Source organism: Harpia harpyja, chromosome 3 (genome assembly GCF_026419915.1).
Source record: "Harpia harpyja isolate bHarHar1 chromosome 3, bHarHar1 primary haplotype, whole genome shotgun sequence".
NCBI classification, from domain to species: Eukaryota; Metazoa; Chordata; class Aves; order Accipitriformes; family Accipitridae; genus Harpia; species Harpia harpyja.
Genome location: NC_068942.1, coordinates 52,783,461 through 52,799,309, shown reverse-complemented (window position 1 = coordinate 52,799,309; position 15,849 = coordinate 52,783,461).

Genomic DNA, 15,849 nt, shown 5'->3' with positions numbered 1-15,849 from the left:
CCATGAGAAAACAGTAGGTGTACAGATAGTTTTATGCCCTTATAAGAGCATAATAATTAGAGCTATAGGGCTACTTAAAGATTTCATGTCACTAATGAAGCAATAGGATAAATGAAAACAACTCAATCAAAGTATTTTTTAATATAAAATTTTATTTAAATAGTTCAGAAATATTTGTGAATATTTGTCAGAAGAAATCTTTCAAAAAATCTTTTCCATGACTGAGAAGAATACAGGGAGCATTATAACTTAGAGAAGGCATAAAAATAAACTATAATAATGAAATCCGATTAATAATTTACCTAGGTTAGTGTTTTGTTAATTATACAGAAAGACACTTCAGAGAAATGTTTTAGTAAACCTTGAGAAACTCAGAAGAAAGTCATTAATGATGTGCAGCATTTGTTATTTATAACAACTATTGTTATTTGAGCCTTATTTCTGTAGCAGATTTCCCCTTAGAAACACCTTCATACTGCAAGGGCTGATTATAAACACAAATAAAGTAAGCATCTTCTAGGTATCTGGAAGTGTATGAAAGGTGAGCAAAGAATGGGCAGTTTGCTTGTCTTTCCTTTCAGACAGCAGGGCACAACAGCAGCATCAACAATCCACCATTTCCCAGCCTCTTTCTGTCTCATTAAGCAGGGCCAAACAAGAGAAAAGTTTGTATCTCACTTTCCCCATGCTTCTGGAATTGGGGGATTTCAAACCACAAATCAGAGCAGCAATGCACACACTTCTCATGGGTACAGCATTTTCTTAATTGCCTTCACTCTTCCATCATTGCTTTCTTTACACCACTTGGAAGTGCAAAGCAAGCAATCTTACCAGCGTGCTGAACCAAAAATCAATGTACTGTTGTTGGTTGTAGAACATGAAATCTGCACATATTATTCTACCTCAAGGTGCTTTTCAGACCTCTTCCCCAACATCCTTCATTAAACAGCAGAACTGCCAGGTCTGTCTCACTTCGAGGAAAAGGCACTGTTTTGCATAAAGTTTAAGAATCAATGTTACAGCACCTTCTCTGTGAGAAAATCTTCACACACTTTGAAATTGTTCTACTATTTCTGCTCATGTTAATTTATTGCGCTGTGTGTAAAAACATTTGTATACAGGAAGAGAGGGCAAAACAGAAGCGTGCTTACACCGTCATCTCAAATTATTGAGGAAAACCTGTTCAGTTTCTAATAGGAATCATTTAGATAAATGCATTCACTTACTAAGAGACCCGCATCACTGCATAATTCGGTGGTGTTAAGGGGAAAGCTCACCAGCATTATTGGTTTCCTGATCATCAGTACATCTGACAAAACAAATAGCAGGTAGAATATTTATCTTTCTTTATCTTTCTTCTAATGGCCACCCTTGTTCTTGTTTGGGGGTTCGGGGTTTGGGGTTGTGGGTTTTTTTAAACTAATCTTTTATTCATTTTTAAATTTAATACTGCATTGATCACCAATTTTTATTAATTTGGATAATCTACCATTTCAAAGGGAATGTCAGGAGCATGATCAGTGATTGCACTGAACCTGGCTTATGCAAAATCAAGCATTTTTTCCCTGCAATACTCTTTCTTTTAAGGATTCTTCACATAAATACAAAAAGCTATTAATAAACAATCAATTAGCTATAGATCACTGTCTGGGTTTCTAGAAGTCAATTATTTTTGCAATAAATTATGGAAGATTTTTTCCCCTCAAATTTTTTTTGACTTTTTGTGCAGCAGAATGCTATTCTATCTATTGAAAACTGAAATGTAAATAAATATTTGAATATGTCAATGCACTGCTTTATACAAGTTGGCTATATGCAACACCATTTCCTAAAATCATAATTTCATTTAATGATTTCTCTGTCAAGAATATTATTATGTATACTCACAAGATTATGTATTTTTTTTCTCATTCCGTGGCTTCACTATGGTTTGGTTAAGTGTGAGTGACAGAACCATCATTCTTTCCACATCTCTAAGAAAATGAGGTAGCATCCAAAGGTGGTGGGGGGGGGGTGTTTATTTTTTTTTTTCTCCCCACCCACAAAATCCATTATTTTAGATTATATTACCTAATAGTAGGCAGCGTGTAGGCAAACCACAGGCAAGGGAACTGAGCGTGGTCAGTATCTCTACTACTACTTAACAGGTTTTTTTATCTTCCTATAGATGCCAACACATCACATTCTTGTCATCCTGATCACACCTGTGGACCAGCATGGTGCTACATAACCATATTTCTATGTAGTACCGGAAAAATATTCACTTGATAGGGGTAAAAACAAAAGCAGTTTTGAAGGAGACTTTGAGCAGAGCATGCTGTACAAGAAAGTTCTTTTTCCTGTCCCACTTTACTCCTGAGCAAGGCACAAAAAAATTCCTCTCATGAAAGAGCAGTAAACTGAAATCTCCCATACACAAGAAGTTGTCCCATGATTTAAGTTGGATCAAAACATCCATATCACACTCCAATACAGGAGTGACAGCTACCAGATTCACATAATCAGCTCTCTGTGCCATGACTCCCTGCCTTTTTCTAAGCCACACTATGTTCCACTCGGCCAATATGGAGCCCATGACTCCTAGAGACTGGAAAATCCCACAGTGCAGAAAGATCCAACAGAGCGTGGGAGAGAGACAGTGTGCAAAGACATGGAGTCCAGTTCTGCTTCTAAAAATTAACTGGAAAAGAAAATTAGCCAGACACCTTACGTATTTTAGTTTAGAAAAGAAAGAAAAAAATCCTTTCAGGATAAGTTTAGCACTTACTTACATATATACTAATGAAACCTAAACACTGAGGAGAGAGCTATTGCCCAGCTCAACATAGAGACAGAAATAGCTGATTGTTTCAGTTTGGTATTTTACTTACAATGAGCCAGTTTTAACTCCTGCTTCAACAGCTGGCTGCTCTAGCCCAGCCTCACAGAAGCCGTGGCTTCAGCAGAGCACTGGGCCACCCGCAGCACCCTGCACCCTTTGCTGGAGGCTTGCAACAGGCATGCCGGCAGCATCCTCTCCAGCCGACAGAGGCTACTGCTGTAATCCACGCAGGTTTGGATACCAGTTCCTATGGACTTACTGATGATACCTCATTTCAGTACAGGCGTCAGTCTGATGAAGGGAGAGGAGGATAGATTTTTATGAACAACACTTCTTCTGTTGCTTGCTTGCTTGTTGAAATCAGTGAGTGAAGCATTGGGAGCTGCTGAGAAGAGATTACACTTATCACAGGTGAACAAGAAGAGGGCTGTGAGGAGAAGATACCAGAAAAGACTCCTGGGGACAAGGTCATAAAGGAGGCTTGCTTTGCTATCATCATGTCTCCCTGTGTGCTTTCAGACAACCAAGGCTTTTCTGTTTAGAAGCATATTGGTTGTAGGAGTAAGGGGAGAAGAGAGAGTTGGGAATAAGAAGGTTTTCTTGATTGTTTTCTGCTAAGTAATTAGTATCGATAGGTTTTTGTTTCAGATGCCTCAGGGATAATAGAGCTTTAGGAAATGGGTGGATTTCAGTAGACTGTTTGCTTTACAGCTATAATTGAGAATTTCTTTTTCTAAAAGGGGGAAAAAAAGGTGCTAAGTGTGCCTCTGGAGAGGTGATGGAAAATATTATGACACTAGTCAAGATGATTGCAAACACGGTAAGGCTGAAATGTGTTCAGCTGACCTAACTAAGCATGAATAATACATCACTTCATTTGACTACAATATTACTGGTCAAATTCCAAACATATCAAGGTGATTTCAATAACCAAGTTGTTGTAGTATCAGATACTAACAGTTTAGATGTTACAAGAAATATATGCTAAAATATTACATTTCTAAAGAAACAGTACTAAGCATTGTGTTTCAAAGCAGTCTTCCTTATAGGGCAAACACCTTTCCTTCTCTAATAAAGAGTTGTCAGAGGCTGCACTGTTTTAATATCACAAGAAGAGAAGTTGCCTCCAAATTGCAAACATCTGAGGAGATTTAAGGGAAACAAATTCTATGGGAAGGAGCAGGGGCGATGTTCATTTTACCAACAGATTACAATTAGAAAGTGATCACAAGATTGATTATATTGACTTCTGATATTGAAATTATCCTTGTAAAGATATTTTACTTATTAAGAAATTGTCTTGAATAGCAAATCTAATAGAAATAAAGAAATGTTCACCAACTACCAAGAAGTTCATTGTAGGTTGCAATGCTTTCAAGCCAAATTACAATTATAGGGCTGTACCTCCCTGTGTCCTCCCTCCCCAGACGTAAACGGAGAGCTAGGAAAGAAGTCTGCTGGAAAGGATTACCAGATCTTGTCTTAAAAAGTTGGAGAGGCTGAACAGGCTTTTGTTTTGTATATGTATCAGAATCCTGGGCAAAGGCAAACAATCACAGCTACAAAATACCTCCTCTGGAAATCTACTTATTGTGCATATGTGTTCTGTTTTTTTAACAAGAAGTGTATGTGGCTCGCTTTTTCAGTGTGAAGAACACAGAACAGCCATTATTTTCCCAATAGGTGCTAACTGCCTTCAATAGATACGCAGTTCTGTTCTTTTGCGCAGTGGTATGAATCCAGTATGTAGTAAGATGAGACTACATTAGGAGAATTCAGGCCATTTGAACTCATAGTAAGTTAACAAAATGTTAAGAACATTTACTCCTAAAACTTGGATTCTGAGCTGTGACTCTGAAATAGGTTCTATATGCCTATGCCAAATACTTTACATCTAAATCACACATTAAAACACATATGCATGAAAATAGTCAGTTGAGCAAACATGTCTTAAAAGGTGTTGCCAAATAAAAGCCCAAGTTATTATGAACCTACAATAAACAGGAAAAAGATCTTTTGTTGTCATTGTAAAATGGGTTAATGGATTCGTATGAACACATTTAAATGCAAATCTAAATTTATTAATGTAATAGGATTTTTGACATTATGTTGTACACCTCTCTTTTTTAAGGTAATTTCTGCCATGAAGTATAACAGCCCAAATTTGGAAGAAAAAAAAGCAAAACCTTGGCATCTTTAAATCCTTGATGTGAAGAATGTGTTTTGGAGTCCTGAACAACAGCAAACAAATACAACTCTGGAGTACAACCTTTAGAAACCTATTGTTCCTGCACGTGTTCTATTTTTTCACCAAAAGTGTATGTGGCTCTTTAGCCTGTGCGAAGAATGCAGAACAGCCATGTTTTCATAATAGATGCTAATTGCCTTGAACAGATATGAATTCTCTCCTTTTGCCCAGTATTATGAATTCAGGATAACAGGCCTATTCTTCCCATTCTCTATATATAGACTTTACAGACTGCAGTCAAGAGAACTACTCTACTGAGTAGGAAAAACTTACATGCATATACATTTATGGGAACTGTCCCAATAAAGAACAACATAGACATTTTTCTCATTTGGTGTCTGAAAGTCATTCTTTGCCAATTTTTTCAGGTGTGTTTTTTTCTTGGTTATTTTCTTAGTTCCCATTGTTTATTCCTCAGTAATTTTTACACTGTCTTTTCCAATTGCATGATTTTTATTTATTTTTTTTATATTGGTACAACTGAGAAAAGTCATAGGGTAAAATTTTGACCTGGTTGGTATGAATGGCAAAACTTCCATTGACTGTCCAAAAGCCACAATTTACCTGACTGGGTGTTGCAGAAACAAGTAATGGCAGAGTACCTTGCGTAGATATGCTGTGCTGACAAAAGGAAGTTTAAAAAGAGCCAGAGGAGAGGTTCCTTTCAGGTGGTTCTTTCATATTTAAAATCTTAAAATACTTTCCTCTTATAAAAATGACATGTTTACCTAGTTAATATGACAATCAGTGATTCCACTGTGATCTTTTTTCCTACATTCCTGCCTTTCCAGTTACATACGCATGCGCGCAAGCTCTCATGAGTACCACGTCAAATGGTACAGCAACTGGCTGAAAGGCTCTGCTAAGGTTTTGTTACTAAACAGCTGCTCTCCTCCTTGAGCATTATTCATGAGCCTGCCAACTTCTTCCTCTTCTGACAGTGAATCTGTTGTGCACATGAAAGAGGTGTGGCACTCCTCTCTATCTTTGAACACATGAATAAGAGAAAATATGGTGTTTATTAAACAGTAGCTATCATTATTACCATTTTGTTATCTTATAATCTAATCCTTTTTTACAAAGTTTCATTTTAATAAGACTGAAAAGAAAACAGAAAATAATCTTGTTAAGTGCTAGATGTATTTGTGAACTATAAAGCTTATTACATCAAACAACTAATACGGCACCAAATTACTTTTGCAATTAGGGGAATTTTTCTTTTTAGTAAACCAGAAAATTTCAGTCATTCTGGTTATTTTGAGGTAAATCAAGCATTTGAGCTGTATTCATAACTTTCATATAGATTCGCCTATGTAAATCATTTTAATTAGAGAAGCTACAATGATGCTATCTTGTTAAAAAAGCAAAAGATTTTTTAAAAAAAGTCAGTCACTCTTCAACATTCATGTGTCTGAAATTTTGGACACTATAGCTATAATCAAAAATAAGCACATTCCTCAGATTCCTGCTCACAAGAGTCATCTCTGCCCCTAGGAAGCAACTTGGACTTCTATTGTGCCTGGCAAACAAGTCAGATTTTTTAACAAAAAGAATAAAATTACACAGGAAGTGGTTTCCATCATCCAAAAAAATTAATAAATATTATTTACTCATAAAAATATATGGAAGGAAATTCAAAACTGCTAAATGTAATTTAATACAGTCCAGAAGTGAAGTAATTAATAATTTATAGAAATGTCTGTATTTCGAGACACATTTATCATACAGATTGCGTTCGGAAAGCTGACTAGTTGATTTTGCTCTTTGCTTTAAAAAAGAACATTTATTTTCACTTTTCTAAAAGTGTCATTTTAGCTTTGTCTGAAAAATAAAAGTAATGGTTCATTTCTGTTTCCAGTTAAATACATTATCTGGAGTACTCAAAGAGTTGATGGGATAGCTAATGGTTTCCTTGTTTCAGAGGCTTGCCAGCTGCAGGGCAGGTCATTTTTGCTGAGAAACGCCCCACACGAATCCATCCGTGTCCTTAGCTTTCACTGGGTTCAACTAAGTCTCCTGTTTAGTCAGTGGGATGTTTGCCAGTAACTCCACTAGGATCCAAATTTCTTCCATCATGCATGTATACGATTCATTAACATAATAAGATGCAAGCAGCGAGTGGCAAATAATCCCCAGCAGAGCTGAGCCAAACCTATGTCAAGAATACAGATATAGGAAGAACTTTTGCCCAGATACTTACATGGTTTCCCCACCTTACACTGGGATACGCAACCCATTGTGGCCAAACAATGAAAAAAATCAACTCTTCTGTCAGCTGTCAAAAAACCCTTTCTCCCTCAGGAGAGGTAACCAGAGTCCCTGGCATTTGCCACACCTTTGTATGTCACATGAATTGCTGACATCTGCCTCAGGCTTTTAAAATTTCTTTCAAGAGCACTCTGCAGGAGTTATAGTTGCTGGTCACAGTACGGAAGCATGTATTAGTTTTGCCACTAAATTGCTATGTGGAATCAACAAATTGCTTAAGGCCAGATTTAAAAAATACCAATACATATATAAAACAGGACACAAACATATCCAGAAAAAACCCTATCCACCTACCATCGGACCACTCTGTCTTGTATTGCCCAGTGCATTCCCTTAGGAGTAAGGAATCCTGGTCTCCGGTTCCAGTGCTGTAAACTATTTCAGTTCTTTTATTTTTTTCTAGCAATTGTCTAACATAGGACAGATGGGAAGACCAGCGTCTAGCCTGGTTTTGGATCCCACTCTTAGCACCAGATGCCTTAAATTTACAAGTTGTGGCATGTAATTTATAGATGCTTTTGCTTTTTTACTGTAACTAATCCTTCATTTTTACAGCTCAGATTTTCAGCACAGATCCACAAACAAATTGCAATATCATCTTTCAGGTTATTGTTAGGCTTCATTAATTTCAGATCTGTAAAAAGCCTAGAAACCATCAGAAAAATGCAGAGTAGTATTCTTGCTATCATTATTTTTCTTTAAGATAACAGGTCTGGACATCCCTGTATGTGTTAACTTTCTACACATTGGTAATTCTTTTGAGCCAAGTTTGACATGTGAAGTTTGTAAAGTTAAGCATATATTTCTGTGATTACAGGGTCACAGCTTCTCCCTGTGTAACAGATAAGAGGAAATGACATTAAAAGAAATAACATCCATCATTATTTTTCCATGCTTTTATTTTTCTGGCATGCACTTAAGTTCCAGTTCGGCACTTAATGACTAGATAGGTAGATAAAGTGGCTTTACTGAGATATGCCATATGTAGCAGAATGATTATAGTTTCCATTTGTACATTAAATCTATAGTAAACAATGCATAGACACCCCTAAAATACAAAAAGTTGTACTTTCTGGTTCCATTTTCTAAAAAGGAAGATGTTCTTATAATTGAAATTAGAATACTCTGAAAACAAGTTGCTCTACTGCAGTTCTCATAAATCTTAGAAAAATCGTGTGCTTAATATAATATTTATACTTCTGAGTAAGTCAGTAAGAAAATCACTACCAATTGTTTTCATTTCCAAAGTTACAAGATTCAACAGTAACTTGAGAAGTTAAGTCAGTAATATTCTAGTTTATCTATCATTTAAATAAATGTAAGCTGTCAAATGATTGCTATATGTTCTCCTGTGTCAGGTAAGGTTTCTTCTTGGTTCTTGGTAGTTTTCAAAAATACCATAGTCATCTTCTTTATTCTTCTTTTAAAAGTGCATTTTTAATAAATCTTCCAGAAGTACATAAATCTGTGAGGTTTTTTGAAGCATGATGATCTTAGGGCGTTTCAATAATGTATATACTGTTCTTATTGAGCGTTTTCACTCCATTTCCTCTCATTCAGATTCCTTGACTGTTTGTAGTACGGAGTGCTACCTTGATATGGATGCTCAATTTTCACTTTATTTCTTTGAAACATAAGCTCTTTAACTCTTTTCCCTGTTTTCTAATTAAAGTCCTCCAGTACATACTTCCTGAAGCTGAAGAATTAGGTCCAGGCCTGGCTTTAAAAGGGCTAAACCCAGATCTAGACACAGCCTGCCTGGCAAGTACTGCAAAAACTCACTGGCATTTCCTCAGCACTCAGAATGGTGTGTAATTCTGATGAGTAAGCCATTCTGATATGTGGCACAAGTAACATTGAAAATTACTCAGAGATAGGGCAAAGCATTCATTTATAGGAATATTTCCTATCGCAGAAATTGTAATCACAGGGATTTTAAAGTGAGGTAGTTCAGCTGTTCAAAATCTCTTGCTTCTCCCTACAATTAAGATTTTTAAGTGAGTTGATGTCACTTTCAATATACTTTGAAAATAGTAAGGTTTTTTATGAGGTACATTTTGAAAATAAATTGATGGACCAGGTAGCAGAAATACAATCCTGAAGAACTACTTGACTCTAAAGATTTCCTCAGTCCCTCCACATACCTTGACGATCCTGTGAGTGCTTGCTGCTCTTGCCCTTTAATATGTTGGCAGAGTCAGCAGAAAGTGCAGAAGTGGCACTAGGGAAAGTCAGCACAAAGTGATGTAATGTGAAGGAACCTGCTTTTGCTGTAAATTAAATCCCCATTTTCCTGAAAATGAAAACAGTGGTTTCACTGGTCATAACATAGACCAAAAGCCTCTGATTGTCAAATACAGGCTTTAGGACTAGGACTATTAACAATTTCCTAGATAGATCCATGTATCACAGAAGAGAATGACTTAATGCTACATGTTAAGTATTTTAACAGTACCAGCAGCCAGCAGCTTGCAACTGACCACATGAGACCATTGCTATCATAACATTTAGCCAATTCTGGCAAAATTCTCATTTTAAAAGATCAGACAATACTGTGGATGAGTAAAGTAAAGCTATGTTCCAAAGTTCTCCAAACAAATTTTAAAGAATTTTTCCACAAGTATTTCTTTTAAAATGCTAATAAAATCAGGTTTCTAGTGGGATTGCTTAAGACCTTCAAGGATCTATGCTGAACAAAGAAAACCTACTTTTTTAAAGAATTATCGTATCAGAAAAGGAATTTCTATTCTTGTTTTTTAATCACTTTCAAAAATTATACAAGCCTGTAAAACCACATTCTGATACTGTCACCTCTAGCAGTTTTTACCCAGTATTTGACATTGACATAGTTTTCACAACTTTATTTTCAAAAATAGAAATAGTGAATGTCTCAAAAAAGAAAAAAAAAACTGGCTGGAGCATAACCTGCTGAAGACAGCAGCACAGAAGTACACTAACAGAAAAGAGCAAACACTTAACTAAAACCTTATTTGAACTCTAAGTAGGACAACATGCTTTTATATGTCAAAAAAGTGGTTAGCCCAGGAACTTACTATCTCCTCCTGATAATCAGCAAGGTAAACAGTAAGAAACATTTTCTACTGTCTCCAGATTCCTAGAAGAATGTGCATATTCCTTTTGTGTGAGGACTTTTCAGCCATGATGTAGAAATGTGACCTTTTTTGCTCCTATGTATGGTTTTTACCAAGATCTCTTAAAACCTGCCAGCAGTACAAAATGCTCAGTAGGTGCTTTTGAGAGGACTTCACCTGGGATGCAGGCAACTGTGTATTTTTAAGTTCAAACTATTTTTTTCTTGCAGCCCCAGTAGCCTGGCAGCAGGGCTCTGTCCATGACCTACTGTCACAGCAGTATTTGTCAGGTTGAATTCTTCAGTCTACTAAGCATGGATTAAAGGGGATCTGAAGATGTACGAATGACTAGGCTAAGGAGACTCCCTGGCCTTGTTCCAGGCACCCTCTGGAAGGCAGCAACCAATGGCTTCCCCTTCTTCCAGAAGCTACCTGACGTCAAAGCAAGCCCCAACACAAGCTAGAATTCTTCCGTAAAAGCAGAAAAACTAAAGATCTTGCAACCAGCCACCGATCGTGGAGTGAATGACACTCCTGGCTTACTCTTCCATCCCCAAACTAATCTTGTAAGTCCCTGTGGCAGGGGCAGCAAGGAGGGACATGAAGCTGCCTTTGGGGCATCTCAGGATTCCTTCATGCCAAAGGTACCCTTAATAGCACATTTAGAAATACATTGGAGTTACTTTATGCCATTTTAACATGCACTAAGGATCTCTCAGAAAGATGTGGAGATTGCATCCAAAAGGTCAACAGACCTAAACCATTCTTTTTTTAGTCGGTACTTGCTCACCTGGAAAGAGGTGACTCAGAAAAAGGGTCAAGGTTCATGGCAGATAACATCTGAATACAAGTTCCAGTGCAATGGTTTAAGGTAATCTTTGTACAGGCAGGGGATTACCCTCAGTTATCCGCTCTAGCTAGCCCTGCTTTGAGCAGGACATTGTTCCAGACAAGGTCTGGAGATCCCTTCCGAACTACAGGATTCTCCAATTTTATGAATATCAATCAGTATAACAACATGGCTAGTACTTCTGAACTCATGTTTGGTAATGAAAGTACCAAATGGTATATGGTACCAAATGAAATAGAAAATCTACATACCCTTTCAGAATTTGCATTTTAAATCAGAAAGACTTTAGAAAAGAGTTGCAAGCTTGGGCTGAAGTTTGGAAAGCCTGTCCTACACTGTACTTTTTACTTCTCCAGTGTACATCAGAAACAGAATAAGAGCTGACTTATTTATGCTGTCTATGTATTTGCACTGCAAAAGCTTTGAATAGCAAAGGACTCCTTAGTCTAGTAGTCAAGAAGATAATGATTATAGGTTGCTGACTTTATTTCAGTAATCAATTCATTTGATGTGAAGTAGTATTTCAGAAGAACCAAGAAAATTACAAATTTCAGTACAAGGTGGCAAATGTATCTGAAAAGAAAGAAAGAAGATCAATAGGTATGTGAAGAATTTCTAAGATATAAGAATATTTCATTTCAACATTTGCTAAATGTCTTTCAGAATTGCTTTAATTTTTTCATTAAGACATTTTTAAAATGAAGGTTTAAGCCTGTTCTGTAGCACTTCTAATGAGAAATTGAAAAATATTTTAAAAGAAAAAAGCTTAAAAGAGTTTATTTAACCATTTGAAGAAATAAATTAATTTTCTTTATAGAAAAGATATTATGAATTAACCCAAAATATTCTTACGTTTTTTGTCTCTTTGAAAATAAAAGCCAGTCTATATTTTCCCAACATGAGCTTCCACCCACATTTTATGCAGCCTTACTGGCTCATTCATGGGGTTCTGGATGGATTATTATCCTGTATCTATTGAAAGAAAAACTCCACTGCTTGCCCAGCTTAAGTAAGAGATACAGTGGATGAAAATGATCAAATGAGATAATTGGGAAGAGAAACAAGGTGCAGATATTTAAATATAACAATATTTAATCTTTAGAGTAGCTTACCAAAGCATGTGGAGTTTTCTATGCAAACAAGATTTTATTGTTCTTTAAAATATGCTCTAATTGAGTTAAAGTTATGGTCTGGGCTATGAAGGAGCTGAGACCAAATGATACTGTTCTCTAGTCTTAAAAAATCAATGAATCTGGCCAATAAAATTCAGCATCAAAGGATCCTCAGCAATCAGCCACAAGTGCTGAATCACTTATAAGAGACTAGAGCAAGTGCTTCTCTGTTGATTTTTACATCCACCCTGTCAGAATCAAATCTCAAGCTTTCATTTCCACAAAAGAATGAAAATGGAACACAGTGGAGATAAGGAATCACCTAGAAGAATAAAAAGATTCATTTTGTGACTAAGCATTAAATTAGTAGCAATAAATATTTACAACAGACTAGTCCTGCAAAGACTTGACGCTCCATACCAGCTGGAGACTTTGGTTCATAGGAGAGTTATGGAATTTCACACTCTACCTTCATTTATTCATGCAAAAATGACTAACATTGCCATTGCACCACAGGACTTCACTGTATTTTACTGCAGATATTTATATTCATTTAGCTCTGTTCTTTATTGTGGCAGTGTAATGTATACTCTTGAATATATTAATCACTGCTATAATGGGACATAAAGGAAACTGAATATGTTCCTGTAATAATATATTGGAAGTTTAATTTCAATTTAATATGCTCTAAAATCAGACAAATTATAGATACAAAGCATTTAATTAAACTGATTAGTCTGACTGTGCCCATTCTATCTCTGTTAACAGCACACAGATGCATATGTCATTTGCCAGACCCAGTCCGGTGCCCTGGCCTCAGCAAAGCCCATCAGGATGTCCGTCCCATGCTTTGCGAGGAGCCCCACGAACTATCCCAGAGGTCTGCAATCTACAACCAGATGCTTTTGTACTATGGAAAGTTCAGTAAACTCCCCTGCCTCGGCTATCTCCTGTGATCACCCCAGCGTGCTCTAAATAATCCAGATCTCTATTTTTGCTGTCTTTCAGGCTTTATCTGGAAGCTGAGGGGCAGCCAGCCCGCTTTAGGGCCACCCTCCATCACCACCAGATGGCTAGGCAAACTGGGGGGGATCTAGCATGCCTCACCTGACCCGTACCCATGCACCAGAGAAGAGCAGGCCTGCCTCTGATTTTAGACCAGGCTTCAAGTGTAGTCCAAAGCAGTCTCACTTTGTAGAGTGCCAGGCAGGGACAAGAGAAGATAGCACCAACCACACAGCACTCCAGGCCTGCCATGGCCAGAGTCTTTGCTAGCTATTGCAGTGCCTGGACAAGGATGCAGCATATGTGTGCACAATGCAAATTTAGCGTTAAACATTCCTCTCTGCAGAAAAATTGAGGAACCTACTTTCACATTTTACCACTTTAAATATACACCTACAGCCAAGTTAACAAGCCCATATAGGATGCCCACCAAGGGTCCTTCCATGTTTTCTCACTCTGAAGCGGCTCAGGTGCCCTGACCAGTTATACTGACCAAGTTCACCTTCTCCTGTCCAGGTATTCTGCTCTTTTTCAGCGCACGCGGGGTGGCACTCCCTTCCTGACAGCAGAGAGAGACATTCGTGATGTCGAGTTACCTACCTGCCCTGCAGACAGTACAATCCTTGGGCTTTGGATCATATGGCCCTAACTAGTCTGTCAGGGTCCACACAGGGAGTTACCAACACCCCCCCTTTCCCAAACTTCCTTATTCTCAGAGGATACACATTTGTGAGCCATACTAATGGAGTTCTTCACCAAGGACCTAGCGGCATGGGCAGCTAGGAGACAAGTGGGTGGGACATGGCCCTTATCCAAACCTGGCACATAACCCTGCTGTCGTCCCTTCGCCTGAGATCACTTCCACAGGAAGAAAGCAGCAGGCGCCAACCTGTCCTGCTGTCCCAGTGGGTGGCCAGGAGGCACCTTTCTCCTTCCTAGGGTTATTTGATGTTGTGCAGAGCCATACCCTGTTTTACTAGTGAGCTAGCAGTGAGGAGGTAAAGCAACCCGAATGTGACCAGAAGCATGCGTAGAAAATCCCCAGGGGGAAGGATGCTAACTTGTGCCTCAACAAGCCCATGACTCAAGCCAAGGGCAGAAGAAGGGGGAGGTGCCTGAGAGGATGTCTAGCTGGGGTGGGGAGCGCCTGATCACGACCAGATCATGCCATGTAGTCATAACAGAGTCCTGCCAGGTAATTGTTTACCAATCTGAATGGTGTGTTTGCATTCAGCAGTTGCGTGGAACAACTTGAACATGCTGCTATGGCAGCTAATCCAGGCTGGCATAGAAGGGGGAAGGAGGGTTGTGTGCACAAGTCACCTGCAGGTGCCTGGGAAGGTCTATGCCCCTCTGGAAAGAAACGCCTTCTAGCACCGCAGTCAGCCTCAGCAGTAACCTGGCCGTGGCACAGCTTGCTGCCAGGTGGAGTTGCCAGCCAACCTGCTACACCTACCACCGCTTCTCCCCAGCACAGGGAATGGCTCCATCCATGAGCAGTCCAGAATTCCCCTTTGTCCAGGAGGAAGGGAGAGCAGATGGATAGGGAAGGGGTGAGTTGTTTCTGAAAGGCTCCCTTTCTCCTTGAGAGTGCTATGTCCTGCCTTTGCCTTTGTCTTTGTCTGGCTAGAACTTGCCCATCATTATCAGATGACCCAAATCTAAGCAGAGCAGTCTACCATCACCTACACAACCCTTGCTCCCCACTCCCAAAACATTAAACACACTCACCACAACTCAGCTCCTCTCCAGATGTTTAGCTGGACCACATGTCCTGGTTTCAGCTCCTTACAAAGGGGAAAGGAGGAGAAAGCAGCTACAGGTGGGTCTCCTGGATTCTGGAGACTTGTATGCCTGCAAAAGTTCGTGTCACAGATGTGGATGCTTCTGTGAACTTAAAGCGTAACTCTTCATTGCTTTGTGAACAGCCAGCCTAGGGCAGCTCTGCCACGCTCAGAATACAGTCCTGTCAGGCAGCCTCCTTGCCAGAGCAGAGATGAATCCTCATCTCTGTACTGATGAGTGTCTGAATCTCTTCCGAGCTCAGGTTGCTCCTTGGTGTTTTGCTGCTTCTGTGGTGCCAAGAAGGTGGGACCAAATGGCTTTTTACAATGTGTGCCTGAGGGTGGTGAATGTGTGCAGGGTGTGAGGGCATGGTGGGATTTAAGGAGCTATCAAGACTTGGCAGACTTGCAAGTGAGCTGCACCCACTGTTATGTTGTCCTGTTTGTAGGAAGCGCTGGGATGCAACTGTGTGTGATGTGCAGCACCTCTGCCTGCACAGCCTGCCTTAGAAAGGGGAGCCCGGGGTGCGCTCCAACACACCTCGGCACCTAAGCAGGGAAGAGTGTGGGTGGTGTAGGTCTCCCAAACAAAATCCACAATGCTCCGGTTTGGATGGACAAATGAACTCCGAAAAAAACGTTGCTGCTAAAAACATAGCATGCCATCGT